The sequence below is a fragment of the Caloenas nicobarica genome, chromosome 21 (assembly GCF_036013445.1).
Source record: "Caloenas nicobarica isolate bCalNic1 chromosome 21, bCalNic1.hap1, whole genome shotgun sequence".
Taxonomy (NCBI): Eukaryota; Metazoa; Chordata; class Aves; order Columbiformes; family Columbidae; genus Caloenas; species Caloenas nicobarica.
Window position 1 is genome coordinate 5,761,767 of NC_088265.1, and position 17,221 is coordinate 5,778,987.

The following is a 17,221-nucleotide window of genomic DNA, read 5'->3' on the forward strand; positions in this document are numbered from 1 at the left end:
CCGTCTGAGGATCAAACAGACTGAAAAGCACAAGTCAAATCTCACTGCTTGCGCATTGCTAGGGGGTACTGGAGCTGGACAAGAAAGAGATTTGGCTGAAAGTCACTGGCCCTGGCTCCCGGCCACCAGATATCCCAACCAACGTGCCCACTTGCTCTCCTCCCGTCCCGGCCGCTCTTCAACACAAGCACCGCAGAAACACAGTGGCTCGTGCTCCCTCAATTTCTTACCTGCTTAATGCCTGCCTTGCTAAAAGAAAAATCAATAGCATAAAGGGTAGTGAGAGCAAGTCTCTGGGGTGGAGTATCTCACCAGCATAGCGCAGACAGGCTGCCAATAATCCTGCTCTGAGCCGCTTTGCCCAACAGCCACCGAAATATTAATGGGGACGGCTGCCGCTCCAGCATCCCTCCACAGGCTCTTGATGAGAAGCAATTGCCGCTCAGAGAGGGGGTTTGTGCCCCAGCATCCCCAGCACCAGCATCCAGCATCCCCAGCATCCGCAGCACCAGCATCCGCAGCACCAGCATCCCCAGCACCAGCATCCCCAGCACCAGCATCCCCAGCATCCAGCATCCCCAGCACCAGCATCCCCAGCACCAGCATCCCCAGCATCCCCAGCACCAGCATCCCCAGCATCCCCAGCACCAGCATCCCCAGCACCAGCATCCCCAGCATCCAGCATCCCCAGCACCAGCATCCCCAGCACCAGCATCCCCAGCATCCCCAGCACCAGCATCCCCAGCACCAGCATCCCCAGCATCCAGCATCCCCAGCACCAGCATCCCCAGCATCCCCAGCACCAGCATCCCCAGCAGCAGCATCCCCAGCATCCCCAGCATCCAGCATCCCCAGCACCAGCATCCCCAGCATCCACAGCATCAGCATCCCCAGCACCAGCATCTCCAGCACCAGCACCCCCAGCATCCCCAGCATCCAGCATCCCCAGCACCAGCATCCGCAGCAACCATGGGCTGTAACAAAGTGAACGGCAAAAAAATGGGACTTGTGGTGTATCTTTGGTTAATTTGACCTGCTCTCCCCTTCTTGGCAGTTAGTGACACCCTCGCTCCGGGGTCCTCATCCTCGGGCCAAGCCATGCGTGTCCGCTGCAGGAACGGGCCCTGCTCGGTGTGAATGGCTCGGGGCAGCCATTGTCATGGGTGAATTTTCTGAATGAGCAAATCCTCATTAAAAAATAATTAAAACAGCCTGGTGAGATTGGCTTAATTCCTTTCATTTTGACTGATGGTGTTTAGTTTTGATGATTTATGTGCCACAGTCTTGCCAGCTCTCATGCTTTCATTGTTGGAACTCATGGGATTTCATGATTTTCTTCCTTCCACACCTCCTTGAGTCATGGGATTACAGCTGAATCTCAGCTTTCATTTTTTTCAATGACTATTATTTTTAAAGATGCATTCCAGGCTGGTGAAATAAACTTGAAAGCCTGACACCTAATGACTCAAAGCTCAGGAAGTGAGAAAAAAAAAAAGAATAGAGAAATTGCTCGCTTCCTGCTTGGCAAGGGTGGTTTGTAACCCCCCACCGTTGTTTGGGTGCTGATGGAGGCAGTGGGGTCTGCAGTGGTGGAATCTGTGGCAATGTAGTTTTCAGAAATGGGGTTTGCAGTGATTGGGTTTGCAGTGATGGGGTTTGCAGAGATGGGGTTTGCAGAGATGGGGTTTGCAGCAACAGGATTTGCAGCAACGGGGTTTGCAGAAACGGGGTTTGCAGAAATGGGGTTTGCAGCAATGGGGTTTGCAGAGATGGGGTTTGCAGCAACGGGGTTTGCAGCAACGGGGTTTGCAGAAATGGGTTTTGCAGCAATGGGGTTTGCAGCAATGGGGTTTGCAGAGATGGGGTTTGTAGTGATGGGGTTTGCAGTGATGGGGTTTGCAGTGATGGGGTTTGCAGAGATGGGGTTTGTAGCGATGGGGTTTGCAGTGATGGGGTTTGCAGCGATGGGGTTTGCAGTGATGGGGTTTGCAGGGATGGGGTTTGCAGAGATGGGGTTTGCAGCACCCTCCTCCTCTCCCACCCCATCCAGCCCAGCTCTGCCAAGCTGCTGTGCTCACAGACATTGCCTTTGCACATTTCCAAAGTGCAAATTCGCCAAGTCCCGCTGTTTAATTAAACCTGTCCTTCCCACGTGCTCCCCTCCAACGGCCTCATGGCACCAGGCTGGTTGTGGCCTCATGGGGACGGATCCTGCCTGGTGCAAACCGGGTGGCTCCAGGCTCCGTACAACCCGCCGGCTCTGCAGCATCCCTGGAAGGGGCCCAGCGTGCTGGAAAGATGGGGCTGGAGGTGCCCGTGCTTTTCTCAGTCCCGACAACCACAGAAAGGGCTCCAGCCATCACCTGGCAGCCGTTTCGCTGCCGGGTTAAGGCAGCAGCCGTGGCCCTTGGCAATGCCCTTGGTCTCTGCCTGATGCTTTTGTTCTGCGGGGCTGCAGGTGGGGATGCTTTGAACCGTGCGAGAAAAGCTGCCCGCCAAAGAAAAGCTGCTCCCGCCGCCCTCCCAGCCCCCTTCGCCGGCACCCGGTGCTGCCGAGCGCCCTTTCAGCTCTGAATGGGGACGACGGTGCTTGAAAAGCCGTGTCCCCCGCCATCCTCGTCCCTCTTTGTCCCCCCCTCTGCTCGCCACCCCCTGCCCCATCCGTCTTGCTAAACCTCTGAGGCCCTGCAAGGCTTCAATGCCCTCTTTCACTTGTTATTTGTTACCAAATAAATATGAGCGATTAAAAAGGGATCAGGAGTCCGTGTGGTTTGCAGAAGTGCCTGGAAGGTGGAGTCCCTCCTCTGTGTAGCCCATGGCTTTTCGCCCTACATGAGTTAGGAAAAGCAATCACATAGGAATAAAAAGCCATAAACCACAACAGAGGGCTTACCCAGGATAAGCCATCAGTCTTTGGGGAAAGAAAAGGAAAAAGGGAAAGGATGGGGAAGGAAAAAAAAAAAGTAGCCCTCCCATCACCCTGCCTTTTCTGCTCCAAATGCTGGAATGAGCGGTGATTGCAGGGACAAGAGTTTCTTGCAGCAGAGATGATGCTTAAAACACAACATGCCCGAGCCTGGGTCAGTGGCAGCGTGCCCGAGCAGCAGGCGATGAAATGCTTTATTTTCCCTCTGCCAGTGTCCTGGCCACAGCTGCACCTTATCTCTGTCAGTAAGTGCTGGGTATTCCCCATCATCTCTTTTTGTGCTGCTTTTAAACGTGATAAATCTTGAGTTATAAACCAGATAGTCGCGCTGGTTGCAAATGGAGCAGCACAAATTTACACCTGCAGATCAAGCGTCCCGTTTCCATGCAGAACCACTTGGCTGTTCAGCAGCCCAGGAGCCCGCAGGGTAAATCCCTTTTGCAAGCAAGGTGGGAAGCTGCTCGCCTTGGGGTACCGCTGTACCCCGTCCTGTACCATGCTGAAAATCTGCCCTTCAGCTCACTGAGGGACTTCGCACGGTCACGGCATCGCTCAGCAGCAGAACTGGGAACCGAAAACCTTCCCTGGGCCCCGCTGGCCCCGCAGCTCACCTGGCTGATGCTTGGATGCTCAGCAGCAAGAGGTGCATCCAACAGAACCGCCTTTGTCAGCTGAGACAAAGGGCTAAAGAAAGGTCTGGCTGCAATCCCACCTCGCGCTCCATTCCCCACTGCTGTGTTCCCCCGTTGCCTTTCCAGGGGGGGCTTCAATCTCCGTACTCCGTCTCAGGATAAGGCGACGCGTTTGGTGGGGAGCAGCTGCTCCAGCAGCTCCTCTGAGAGCTGGACCCAGACCTTGTGCTTTAGCAAAAGCCGATGCACCTCCCCAGACCCTGGGGAGCTCCTCCGGTGGCACCAGAACTGCCCGGGTTGTCCCTGGGAAAGCGCTGGCTTCTGCTTTTATTCTCTTCCCCTGCCGGGATGCCGACTGCTAATTGCTGGGAGTTGATGAGCTCAGTTCCGCTCTTGAGCCAAGGAAACTCTCGTTCTTGTTGCCCTAGCAAGAATCCTTGGGAAATTCAATGTTTTTAAAACTCTACAGCAACCAGGTTTGGAAGTAGGAAGGATTTCGCACGCTGCGGTTCGCAGTAGCAGTGAACATGACTTTCACCTACAAACCAAACTTCTGGAGCACACGGGTAGCTCTGAGCTGGCGTTTTCCCAAGACCTTTCCTCTTTTAACTCCCGTATAGGAACGGCAAGAAAAAAGGGCCCCCACGTGCCCCACCTTCTGACCCAGCCGCGCTGCCCTCCCGGCCCTTCTGCTGTGCGGGCAGCAGCTGCGGGAGCATCGTTTGCTCCCTGGGTGCAGGTGAATACCCCAGTGTGTGCCGGTGGGGGCTGCGGGCACGCCAGGAGCCCCGTGTGGGTCCCTGTCCCCCAGCTCCGCACCAACGCAACCCCTGGCGCACTAAGGAGACAGCCCCAATTTCATCGTGCATTGTGCATGGGGTGAATCGGTCGGGTTGGGATAGGGAGTCATAGAATATGGCTCTGCTTTGGTACCCAAACCCTTCCCAAGGTGCTTGCACCCAACGCAGGGCAGCTCCAGGCTGCTCTCCCCGGCATCGGAGCACGAGGCCACGTGCCCATCCCAGAGCCACCGGCCCCACGCCCCCCGCAGGGACCCCAGGCCAGCCCGGAGCCGCCGGCCGAGCGCGGCTGAGCTCACCTTTGGCAGCGCCGCGTCCTCTCAGCGGGAAGGGCACCGCGCCAGCGGGCACCGGCCGGGCGACGGCACCGCCGCGGCATCGCCCGCACCGTCCTCTCCTCCCTGCGCCCGCAGCACCCGGGTACCGCAGGGATGCTCAGGGAAGCGGGTGCCCGGGGCGGCCACCCAAATTGCCTCCGAGCCCCGGCCGGCTACAGGGGGGTCTGATTTTTGAAGCCTCACCCCCTCCCTTGCCGGCTGCTCCTGCTGCTGTCCCCAGCGTCCCCGCGTCCCCACCGAGCCTCGCTGCACGGTCGCATACTTGGAATGGCTGTGCACCGAGGGGCCGGGAGCGCGGGGGGGAGCGGGGGGTCAGGTATTTCTCCATCCCCGGCTCCACAGAGCCGGTAACAAAGGCGCTATTGAACTGCAGCCTCTCTGGTCTGTGAAGCAGAAACCTCTTGTATCTACTCCACTGCCTTTGATCTAACTCCCCCAGTGGGATGGATATTACTCATGTCCTGCTGCTTGGGTACTGCTGCCAGAGCGGGACGGGGGGGACAAGCCCCCGCGCGTCACCCCGGCTTTGGGCAGCGTCCTGCCAGCATTGGGCAGGGGTACCCAGCGCCCACCTCCGCTGCCGTCCTTCCCTATGTCCCCTCTGCCTTCCCGCTGTGTCCCCCAAACCCGTCACCCTCCCAGACCCCAAACTTCTGGAGCGCGGAGGCGGGAGGAGCAGGGCTCTGCGCCTCGCATTCCTCTCCTGTAATTAAAGCCGGTGCGCTGGGTGGAGGGGGAATTTCCCAAAGGGTTTTACTGGCGTCTGGACAAGGGTCAGACAATGAGAACATTTGACAGGGTGCCCAAATCCGCTGTATCTTGGATACGCTCAAAGCCTCCCCCGTGCTGCTGGTCCCAGGTGCTGGTTTGGGGGAGGTGGGGGCTGTTTTGGGCAGGTGGGGCGGTGGGGAAGGCGGGCGGGAGCTTGGGGACACTCTCACAATGTCCCCGCAGCCTTCGCCCCAGCCAGGCTGCCCCAAAAGTGCCAAAGCTCAAGCAGCGCCAGCTTGCTCTGAAGCCACGTCTCCACCGGGATCCCCCAGAAAATCCTGGGTAAAGGCATCAAACGCACCTTAGAGACTCACAGCACTTAGGGTGATGCTTTAAAAGTCCTTTGCTGCCTTCAGCAAGCTACCTGCCGTGCTCCCCGGGGAGCCAGGGGCACCGGGGGCTTCGCCTGGTTTTGCCAGTCCCGGGGGGGCATTGGGACGCTGTGACAACCTGACGGGAAACCATCCCAGTTACCCAAAAGCCTGACAAATAATACACACTCGACAACTGACACGGAAAGGATGGATGGAGAGATGACAGATGGTTGGATAGATACTGAAGAACAGAGACCGACCAAGCTGGGGACACCTAAAAGGTTTTGTTTTTCATGGAGGTCCGTAATAGTTGCATCCCAAAAAGGTGCGATCAGCCTTTTTTTTAGGGGATCATCTGCAGTTGCCCCCTCCCCAGCCACAGCCTGGCTCATGCCTCAGGACAGGGTGTGCAGGACCCAACTCTTGTTTAGTTTTTAAACATTAACTCTTAGAACTTGGGGAGCAGTTGAAATCGGAGTTGGGCAACGATCCATTTTCAAGCTGTCTTGACAACTGGCTCCAGCGCAGCAAGATTAGACCTACTAATCACATTTATAAGGCGCCCAGGATCATGAATTGGGTATTTGGAGAATATTTGTCATTGTAACAATGTCATTTCCCAGCCTTCAGCGTGCATTACCTTGTCCTCCAAGTCATTACGGTTGGAATTTTTGGCTTTATAGAAGCATCTATTTGGGGAAGAGGAGGCTCAAATGCATTTGTTGTATCGGTGCTCTGTACAGCTGAAGGTGCACGCTCTCTATCACTTGTACATCCCTTGGATGGGGTAATACTGGGGTTATTTATGGATTTTAATCAGCTTTCTCATCACCTGATTTTGTATTGATAACTGCTTTAACAAAACAGATATAACCCAAATCTTTCCAGAATACCATATAAATCCCCCAGCTCTTACAGGCAATAAAAAGAGGGGGCCAGGCAGGCTGAGCAGCATCCCAGCCCAGGCAGCGCATCCTTACTGGTGAGCTCAGGGAAGCCACGCAGACCCGTCCCCATCGCTCCCCAAGGCTGGGGACGGTCTGACGCTGAGACCGCACTGTCCACAACACCCTTAGCAAGACACGCTGGAGAGACGCGTTCACCAAATCCCCGTTTGCAGCAACACCAGCAATCGCAGCATCGCAGCCCGGGCACAGCAGCTGCCGCAGCTTTGCACGAAGAGGAGCCCAGCACAGGATGCTCCGGCAGCCACAGAAAATCCACAGGACCAGCAAGGGCCAAAATAGTCCAAATTTTGCAGATGCACACGCAATCACACGCTCCTTCCAAATGGCAGAAAAAAGCTGGTGTGATTTGGTTTGAGAAAAGAAATATTTTTGATGTCTGCCTGCTTTTTCGCTTTGCTTTATGCCCGTAAGGCTGCTCAGCCCACCTCTCTCCAGAAGAGCAGAGGTTGCTCGTGCAGCCTCTCCCCAACACCCTGGCAGCCCGTGGGATGTGTTTTCCCCACTTTGCAAATCCCGTTAGTTGGTAGCAGTCAGCGTTGGGTACAAAACCAGCTCTGAGAAGTTGCAACCTTTCCTTCCCACTTTCCCATTTGGAAGAGTGCACCGCTTCCACCTCTTCCCAAAGCTGTGCCTTTTAGGTGACTGGAAACGTACTAACAGGTTTTCCTCCAAGTGAAACAAAATGTTCTCCAGCCCTAGATGATTTTCTCCCTTGGTTTGCTAAAAAAACTCAGAATAAATTCATTTTGGTTTGACCTCTTGGCGCTTCTGTGCTCTGCAAACCAACAAATCAGTCCTCAGCAGAGAACCTGAACGAAGCGACCCTGGGAGGGACATGTGTGGCCACACGACCCCAGGACTTGTGTGTCCCCCGTCACAGCCCGTACGATCCTGCCGAACCCCGCACGCCCTGCACACCCCGGAGCGTTGCTGTTTCCTCAAGGCTGTTTTTTTGCAAGGTGGAGCGATGAGAGAGAGAGGGAAGGGACGAGATAATGACCCAGATCTGTTCCTGCAAACTAGCCATCAATTTGCCACACAGCCCATTAAGAGAGGGCAAACGCAACTCAAGAATCCAGGTAAGTCACTCGCTAACAAGATCCTCCCGGGCCTTTTAGCACATTCGCGGTCACAGATATTTCAGCTCCTACAGCCCCAGCTGTAATTAAGTCTGGGCTGTGAGGCAGGAGATGCTGCAGCAGCCGGGGGGGAATTAGTCTGGATTTGCTGGAGGAGTGAGAGGGCTGATGAGTGATGGTCTGGCCGAAGCAGGGGATGGGGGGGATGCAGGGGATATGGGGAGGATGCAGGGGATGGGGGGATGCAGGGGATGGGGGGGATGCAGGGGATGGCAGGATGCAGGGGATGGGGGGGATGCAGGGGGTGGCGGGATGCAGGGGATGGGGGGGATGCAGGGGGTGGCGGGATGCAGGGGATGGGGGGGATGCAGGGGATATGGGGGGGATGCAGGGGATGGGGAGGGATGCAGGGAATGGGGGGGATGCAGGGAATGGGGGGGATGCAGGGGATATGGGGGGGATGCAGGGGATGGGGAGGGATGCAGGGAATGGGGGGGATGCAGGGGATGGGGGGGATGCAGGGGATAGGGAGGGATGCAGGGGATATGGGGGGATGCAGGGGATGGGGGGGATGCAGGGGGAATGGGGGGGATGCAGGGGATGGGGAGGGATGCAGGGGATGGGGGGGATGCAGGGGATGGGAGGGATGCAGGGGATATGGGGGGGATGCAGGGGATATGGGGGATGCAGGGGATGGGGGGGATGCAGGGGATGGGGAGGGATGCAGGGGATGGGGGGGATGCAGGGGATGGGAGGGATGCAGGGGATATGGGGGGGATGCAGGGGATGGGGAGGGATGCAGGGAATGGGGGGGATGCAGGGGATATGGGGGGATGCAGGGGATATGGGGGGCATGCAGCCCAAGCTGCTGGTCCCTCACTGCTCCCCTGGGACCTCCAGCAACTTGGACTTGGTAACAGAGGGAGAGGGAAATGGTCCCGCTGCAGGGGACGGTTCAGAGGTTGGGAGCGACTAGAGCAGAGGGAACAAAGAGGCAGTGGAATTAAAGGGGGAAGGCGAGGAAAGAGCCCTGTGGGGGCACTTTGTCCAGGGGTAGAAAGCGAAGGCAGGATAACCATCACCTCCACACCAGTGTGGCCCCTTCGACTCCCCTGGGGAGTCACTTCCCTGGGCTCAGACCTGCCTCAGGTGACCCTAGTGACTTCAGGGACATCACCCTGCTCATGAGCCTGAGAAGAAAAGAGGTCAACCCATCTCCCACCATGATAAATCAGGGCTGAACCCACTGATAACAGGCAGTGCTGGAGGAAGCGGACTCACTAAGGTGCTCTTCCCCTCCCCTTGGGGACCAGACCCCAAATCCCTTTTGCATGTAGCTCCACCATCACATCCGCAAGCTCAAACTGTTCCCTATAAAGCTACAGACCCAGCTCCCTCCCGGGACAGGAGCCGAGACAGCCGCCAGCATCCAGCTGGAATTCACACCGCAGCTTTGCACTGTGTTTGAAGAGGGTTTAACCACCCAAACCCACCGAGGCTCCTTTTCCTCACTGGCACGGCGGGATGTGCACCGGCAGAAACAAGAGGAATCACAACCTGCAAGCACCACTGTCCCATGACTGTGCTCCCTGTTGCTGGTTAGAGAGGATTAGCCAGAGCTGGGGTGACTGGGATGGAATGGGGACAGGGTGATGCGCTACCCAGGTGGGAGCTGCCGCCGTGCGTCTGTGCGTGTCCAAGGCAGGAGGGTGGATGAGCCTCCTACAGCTCTTCACCTCCTCCCGGGGTTTGGTGAGCCACGTCTGGGCACCCAGAGGTCGAGTTCGCTCTTGCTTTGGGCTGCATGGGGTGTCTCCCTTGGTCACACCGAGCTGGCAGCCCTGGGAGGAAGATCTCGTGAAAGCCAAGCTCGGGGTGCCACCGGCCCCTGCCGTCCTCGGCAGCTCGTGGGCAACGCACCCTGCGAGTGGGCAACGTGGGGCTGGAATAAAACACACGGATCGGCCCCTGGAGAGGGGACGGTGGCCCCGTGGAGGCAGGTTTGCACAGCTGGGGTGGTGGGTTTTGGGGAACGTCGTGGATGCACCCTCCGTGTCAGGTCCAAGGGGCTGCAGACGTGAGATATTTGTGTTTCGTCTGCTGCTGGCCCTGCTGTTCACCGTTGCCAGCGATTTGTCACATTCTGCTGACTAGTCATCGGGGACTCGTGACATAATGTGACACCCATTAGCATGAGGAGAAATTCTGGTGGGGAAAGTGTCTGGTTTTCCACTTGGGAGATTTTTTCACCACCGCTCACCCTGCTGGACAGGGCACCAGGGTCCCAGCGCTCCCTCCCGAGGGATGAACCCCACGGGGAGCCCCAAAAGTGCAGTATGAAGGTGTCCCAAGCCTGTTCTCTCTTCCTGGAGCCGTCCCAGCCCTGGTCCCCCCAGCCCCCCGGCTGCAGGTCTGTCACCGCTCCCTGGGGACACGCGGGTGTCTGCAAAAACCAGCAGGGGACATCCCTTGGGTCCCTCCAGCCACCCCAAACCCGCTCCTCCGAGGGGGGCTCTGCCGCCCTCCCCTCGCTGTCGCTGAAGCTTCCAGCAGAAAACAATTCTTATTCTCCTTAATGGGCTGTCACAGTCCAGACAGGCGAGTGCACCCAGGCACTTGCACACACTCCGGTCCCCAAATCAATGCACAAGCCCTTGGGAACCGTTTGGTCCCCCCAGATCCTGTCGGCCCTCAGAACCCCATCACCAAAGTCCCTTTGGTTCCAGTAGCCCAGCACGTCTGAAATAACAACACCGAAATCAAGGCAATTCTTATCTCAGAGTAATTAATTTCCTTTCCCCTCCCTGACATCACCGTTCAGGTTAATACACGCACCACTTCCCGGAGCTGTCCTGGGGATTAGCTCATCAGAGAGAACCCAGAGAGGCTCCCGAATAGCAGTGCTGGGGCTGGAGCTGCAAGTTTGCAGCCGGAGGAAGGATTGCTCAGACACGGCTGCACCAGCACACCCCGCTCTGCCCAGCACACCGACACTTCACGCCGCTTTCGTACAGGATTCAGAGCTATTCAGCAAGGCACAAGCACTAGCGAACCTCCTGCTCTTCCATCCACACTCATCTGAAAGAAAAACGCACTTTTGCACCAGGCGGAGTTTCCCTCTGCCTGCGATCGGGGGCTGATGCACGGATTTTATACACGTTGCAAACAATGCGAAAGTGTTTGCACGCGCACAGACAGACCCAGTCCTGCACCAGCCCCTCTCTTCACATGGGTGGTACCCGAGTAAGACAGAAAACTTATCACATATGTACACAAACTTCTCTTCATACACAGGAATGCTCACGCAAGTACACCCTTCACACCGAAACCCAACAGTTAAAGAGCTTATGTGTAATTTAGCTGACAAGTATGTTAAAATGTGTCGCATGTAATTGTGTGTCAACATCAGTCGTGTGAATACACACAAATATATATATATACACATCTTCACAAATATTCATATATTGATGAATTTTGACCATTTGGTGACTACTCTCACCTAAACCCCAGAGAATTATTTTCAGCTAATCGCGTATCTGTCGCCAAGAATATAACCACCGCAAGCAAATGCCACGCATTAGCTACGACACAGCGTGAACAGCTGTAAATACATCTATTCACACACACGGACACAAGCACATTTTCGACGCGCACAATAAAGAGCTGAATTGCTTCTGGCCGCCCGCAGAGTTGCGGTCCCGGGGGCGGCGGTGCAGGTAACACAGGCTGACGGGTGCAGGTGTCTGCGTGTGGTTGGCGTGGGCTCCTTCCCATGCCCATCGCAGCCCCAGCCCGGGCGCCCACCGCGCTTCACCGCCTCGCATGCACACACACACACAACTCCTCCCGGCAAGACTCCAAACAAAGAAAGAAAGAGAAAAATGCTGCCTTACTTTTCTTTTTTTCCCCTCTTTTTTTTTTTTTTTTTTTTTTTTTTTGCCTCCGGACTCCGGCGGGACTGCGATTCTTTGCTGGAGATTATGAAAAGCAACTTAACGAAGCGCCGAGCGCCGCGCGCAGCCGTGCGGAGGGGGAGAAGAGCCTTTGCCAGCAGAGAAGAGAAGGAACAAAAGCCCAGCGATGCCGGAGCGGGGCTGAATAGGTGTCTTCCTAATTGTAAGGGGATTGTGTGGCTGTGTGTGGCGGCGGGGTGGGAGGAGGCGGGTGGAAGAGCGATGGGGAGAGGCCACCGTCCCTCCCACGCCGGCTGGGGACGGCCGCCCGCAACCCCAATCTGAGGTTAGTGCATAAATTATCTCCCGTCTCTCGCGTTCTCGCCGTTGGGTCTCGGCGCCGCGCACGCGTCTGCATCCCCGCCGCTCCGCCGACAGCTCCCCGTTCCCCACGCATCCCACCGCCGATGCTCGGTACCCCCGGGCTGCAGCCCCCCGCGTATCCCCCGCCCCGGCTGGGGATGCTGCTTCTCCCCATCTCGCTTTTCTCTCTCGTTTTCTCCCTCCTGCTTTGTCTCCAGCCCCGTCTCCCAGCCAGGCAGACACAAAAGAGCCTCTGAGCTGGGAGGAGAAATACCAGTTTCCATGAAAAAAAAACCCAACAAACCAAACCCGAGTGCTCCGGTGTGTTCTTTCAGCAGGCAGGGAAATTAAAAATAGCTGGTATAGCTCGAAATCAGAGGCAGCATTCCTTCCCTAATGAGTGCAATTAGGGGAGTGAGGATGGAAGTGTGTTTCCCCGGCTGTTCCCTGCATCTTTCCGTGTCTCGGAGCGCCAGCCTGCCTGTGCTCTTCCTCAGGCTTTTGGGAAAGAGTGTTTTTCCACTTTTCGGAGCTACCAGGGCAGGAGCTGCGTTTAGATGCAGCTATTGACATGCACTTCAGCTGCCTTAAGCTCTCCCTTCACCTCTGTCTCAAAATAGGGGGCTTCAGACAGGACCAGATGCCCAAACACACATCCCAAGTCCTCTGGGGTTTGCAGAAGCAAAGACGAGTCAGATTTGGGACCTTTTTTAATTTTTTTTTTTTTTCCCCCTGCTCATTGCTATCCATCCACTTTAGCTCTCATAAATCCTGAGCTGTCAGTGTAACAACAGGGGATTCGGTGGGGATTTAGCCAGGCTTCAGCCCCATGGAGCGAGCCAGAGCCTCTGAACGTGAGCTTGGCATCACCGCACCCCGCACCGGGTCCCCTTGTGCCAGGACACGGGGCGTCGAGCTGCTGTCCGTGGGGAACCCGAAGGTCCCTGGCAGGGCGAAAAGGACCTTCCCTGTTCTCTGGCTTGTGGGTAGCTCCTCAGCACCCCTCTAAATCCAAATTCTGCCTGGGATTTGCCTAACCATCAATTTTGGTGTGAGAAGTGAGAGCCCGCGACGGGATGAGGATGCAGCGGGTCCGGTCTGTGCATCCTCCTGCTGAAGATGGACTGGGCAGCAGATGAAGCCCCATGGGAGGCCAGAACTCTGGGAGATGTGTTGGGCAGCTCGTTAGCTGATGGGCCTAATGACCTGCCCAGCTGGGTTGTCTGCACAAGCCGGAGGAGGAGCAGGAGCATCTGGACAGGGCGACACGTCGGATCTGGGCACGGGGCTGCCCGAGCAGGCGGTCCAGGAGCGGCCGGGGAGGGCTGCGCCATCTCTCAGCATCTGCTCGGCTCTGACATTGTGCTCACTTGGGCTTTTTTTTAATTGTCTTGATGTCCCTCATTTGCATAATCCCCATAATGCAGCGCAGCAGGACTTTTGCTCTGAGCTAATAAATAGATGACAAAAATAAATGTGTCATGTAAGATTTGCTTCCATTTCTTGCCTTTGTGAGCGAGCTATCAGCGAGAAATGATGCTCGCGGGGTTGATCTCACAGGAACTGTCAGCCCGGCCTGCCATAAGCAGCGATGTTCGCTTTGCCCGTGGTGCGCAACTTTGCCAGATGTTCGGCTGAAGTCGTGAGCTGGGAGCAGGAGGAAAAGGCAGCTGCAAACCCCTTGCCTTTGGGGTTTGTCCCACATCAGCCCTCCAAAGCTCTTCTCCAAAAGTCACCCCAAAAGCGGGCTGGCAGAGGGCCGGTGCAAGGACTGCAGACCACGAAAAGGTTCATCGTTGTGTTCGTAGCATGTTTGCATCCAGGAACAGCCAGGCAGGTACCCGGAGTGCCTGATTTTTTGATGTATTTTCTTCAAAATTATGAGGACTGTGGTTTTCTCTCCTCCCCAGCGCTGTGGCTAGCGCTGCTCGTGGTGGAGTTGCACCATTTGTGAAATTAGTTCCCTTAGCTGAAGAAAAGAGTAATTACTCTGCCTTGAATATCCAAGGGGACTCATGAGGCTGGAAAGGCACCACGTGTTTGCTACGGGACCATTTCCTCCCTGGTTTTACAGGAATTTATTTATCACCTCAAAGAACTTGGCTGGATGGTGCATGGGGCATTGAGGGGAATGCCGTAGATCCCACCCCAAAACAGCCTTGACAGGCTCAAAGTTTTAAACCAGAGGCTGCAATTAATCCCCAGGGCTCTGCATCTCTGGAAATCTTCCCCCCAGGACTGGGTTTTCCCTGGGCATCATCCCCGCGTGGGGACAGATCCCTGCGAACCTCAGTCAGGTCTGTGGAGCGATGGGGCTTGGAGCTGATGGAAGATTCAATGAGACTCGTTAGGTTTCCGAAGATGTAGTAGGAGATAGTCAGTTTGCAGAGGGTGCCGGCAGCTCTGGAGATCGTATCTCCTGCATTACAGTGGTTGGTATTTTTTTTTTCCTTCCTGCAGCCCTGAGATTCTGGAGGATTCTGAGCTCTTATATAAAAATGCTTTAGCATTTCCAACTGTGTTACTTGTTGAGAAAAGCCTGAAAACACGAATCCTAAAGAGTTAAAGCTACAAGAGAAATAAAGACCTGATAATATATTAGCTTTCTTTTTTTTTTTTTTTCCCTTTTAAAGCCCTGGCAAATTTTAAATCATTTTTATGGCTGTACATAACTGCCTTCTGGCATGTGAATGCTTGAGCTGGGTGTTACCATAAAGATGGATTCACAATTGCTGGTCAACGGAGGAAAAAGCGGCAGCCCCGAGGAGGAGATGCACGTGGAGATGGGAACTCAGGGGGCAAGCAAAGGCAAGAGGTGCCGAACAAGAAACAGGGGCCGACAGCAGAGGAGGAGGGAGAGATGAGCTGTGGCGTGAGGCTGGATCGTGGCTCTGGCCGTGGGAGCCCCAGCAGGAGAACTTTCCACCGCGGGCAGCCCAGATCGGCAACCAGTCCTCTCCCAGCTTGTCCCAGCGGTGAGCTCTGCACCCCAAATGGTCTGGACCAGGCACGAGCATCACATCCACCTCCCCATGCCCACTGAGACGACGGGGTGCTGGGACAAGGGGAGGCAGAGAGCCAGAAGGATGGAAAGAAGAAAAAAACCCCAAACCAGCGGGCGAGGTGGAAATTAGATGAGGTACAGGAGCGAGGCATGGAGGACCGTGGAGCATCCCTCCAGGAGGCAGCGAATCATTTTGCCCTTCCCCAAAGCACCGCGGCGAGGGGACGGGATCATCCATCTTCATTACATCACCAGAATAGGCTCTGTCAGGTTCCACCGGAAAACTAATCAATATTCCCCGCGGCCGCGCTGGCCGCAGCTCCCACCGTGCCGGCAGCAGCCGGGGCAGGCACGGGGCACACCGGGTTGTGTGGCACACCGCGTTGTGTGTCACACGCGTGCTGGCACAACCAGGCTCTGCTCCCCGGGCAGCACAGGTCCCCACGGTGTGAGGAGGCAGAGACACACAATTATTGCCACGCGCTGTCTACACATGCTGGATGAATTTTAAAACAAGTTCACGCTCTTTCTTATCTGGCTGCCCAGGTATTTTACTTTCCCCTTGTTGTAATATCCTGAGACCTGGCTGCTTATTTTCTGTAGACAACTGAACAGACCTCCTGCAACAAAACCCTACATAAGTGCATCTATTCAGAGAGCAAAAATCACCACGGAAAGCCTTATTAGCCCAGTTGCAATCACACAATCCCACTTTGATTGCAAACGTGACTCACACGCAGTGTCCTAGAGCCCATGCACAGAGCAGGGACGTTCCTCCAGAGCAAAGTGTTGTGCTAGGGACTTTGCCTGGCTCTTCAAGGCAGTTTGGACCAGCCTGGCCAAAGTGCTCAGCACCCAGCGCCTCCCTTGCGCTCAATGCACCCAGCCCTTTCATCCAGCCCAGTTTTTCCCTGCTGCAAGCTCCCGGTAATCCCGAGGCTGCACTGGAAATGTTCTTCATCTCATCACCGCCTGGCTTTGCTCATTCCACACATACAGGGGCAGGGAGTTAATAAACCCAGGAAATAAAGGGCAAGATTCAATCACCAGGTGCTGCTGAGAGTAAACATGCCAAGGCTTTTCAATTGTCCATGGTTGGAAAATCGCAGAGGGGTGCAGGGGACACGCGGTGTGAAATGCAGTGGGGTTCACCCGACCAGCGCTGCCTGGACCGGCCGCAGGGATCAGCCCTTCCCGTTCCCGTTGATTGCTCCCGAGAAAGACCAACCCCTGGGATGCGGGACCCTCAGGGCAGACAAGACCCTGAATGGCACATGGGTGTTTGGATTGTCCTGGGGGATGCTGCAAGCAAACTCGTGGGAGGTAAGTGCCCAGCAGCAGGCAGCCTGCACCAACTCACCCCTGGCACAGCCCGGTCTGTGCCCACCCTACGGACCCTTCCCGGGGCAGGAGCCCGAGGAACTCCCTGCTCTGCACCGGGGAGCTTCGCCCCAGCTCTTTTCAAGGCAGTTTTCAAAGCATTCGCCCCATGTCCTGGTTCCTACTGCAAACAAAAGTCTCACCCAAGACAAGACTCATCCATCTTCCTCTCAGCCCAGCTGCGTGGCTAAAAATAAGCCAATAAAGTAGCAATCACCTTGGAGCGGCGGCAGCTCTATTAAAGCAGAGCGAGCCGCGGCACCTGCGCCCCGGCTCCGCGGCGCGAGCCAGAACCCCGGGAGCCTCCACCTGCCCCTGCGTGGCGATGGCAGGAGTGACACAGCAGCACCCGCTGCTGCCCCACGGCAGCTCCTGCCCCGGCTCCTTCTTGTGGGGATTCTGCAGCCAGGGCTGTGCTTGCAGGCAGGGGATGGAGGCAGCTCGGTGCCTCTGCCCCTCTCCCGCCTGCAGGTTATTGCAGCAGCTGAGCAGCAGCGATCGTTTCGCACCTGTTCCCTTGTCCCAACAGCTCCCGTGGCCCAAATTGCCCCTCGGGGCTCCTCTGCCCACCCCATGCCCTGGCCACAGGGGACCCCACACTCTTTGGGGTTGTGCCTCTTCCCATGCAGATGTTGGCCAAGGGGCAGATCCATCCTGATTCGATGCGTTGTTTGCATCGGTTTTCGTTGCAAATGCTCATTTGTCATGTAGATCTCCTGGCATTTTTTTCTTAAAGGGTAGATTAATTTAGGG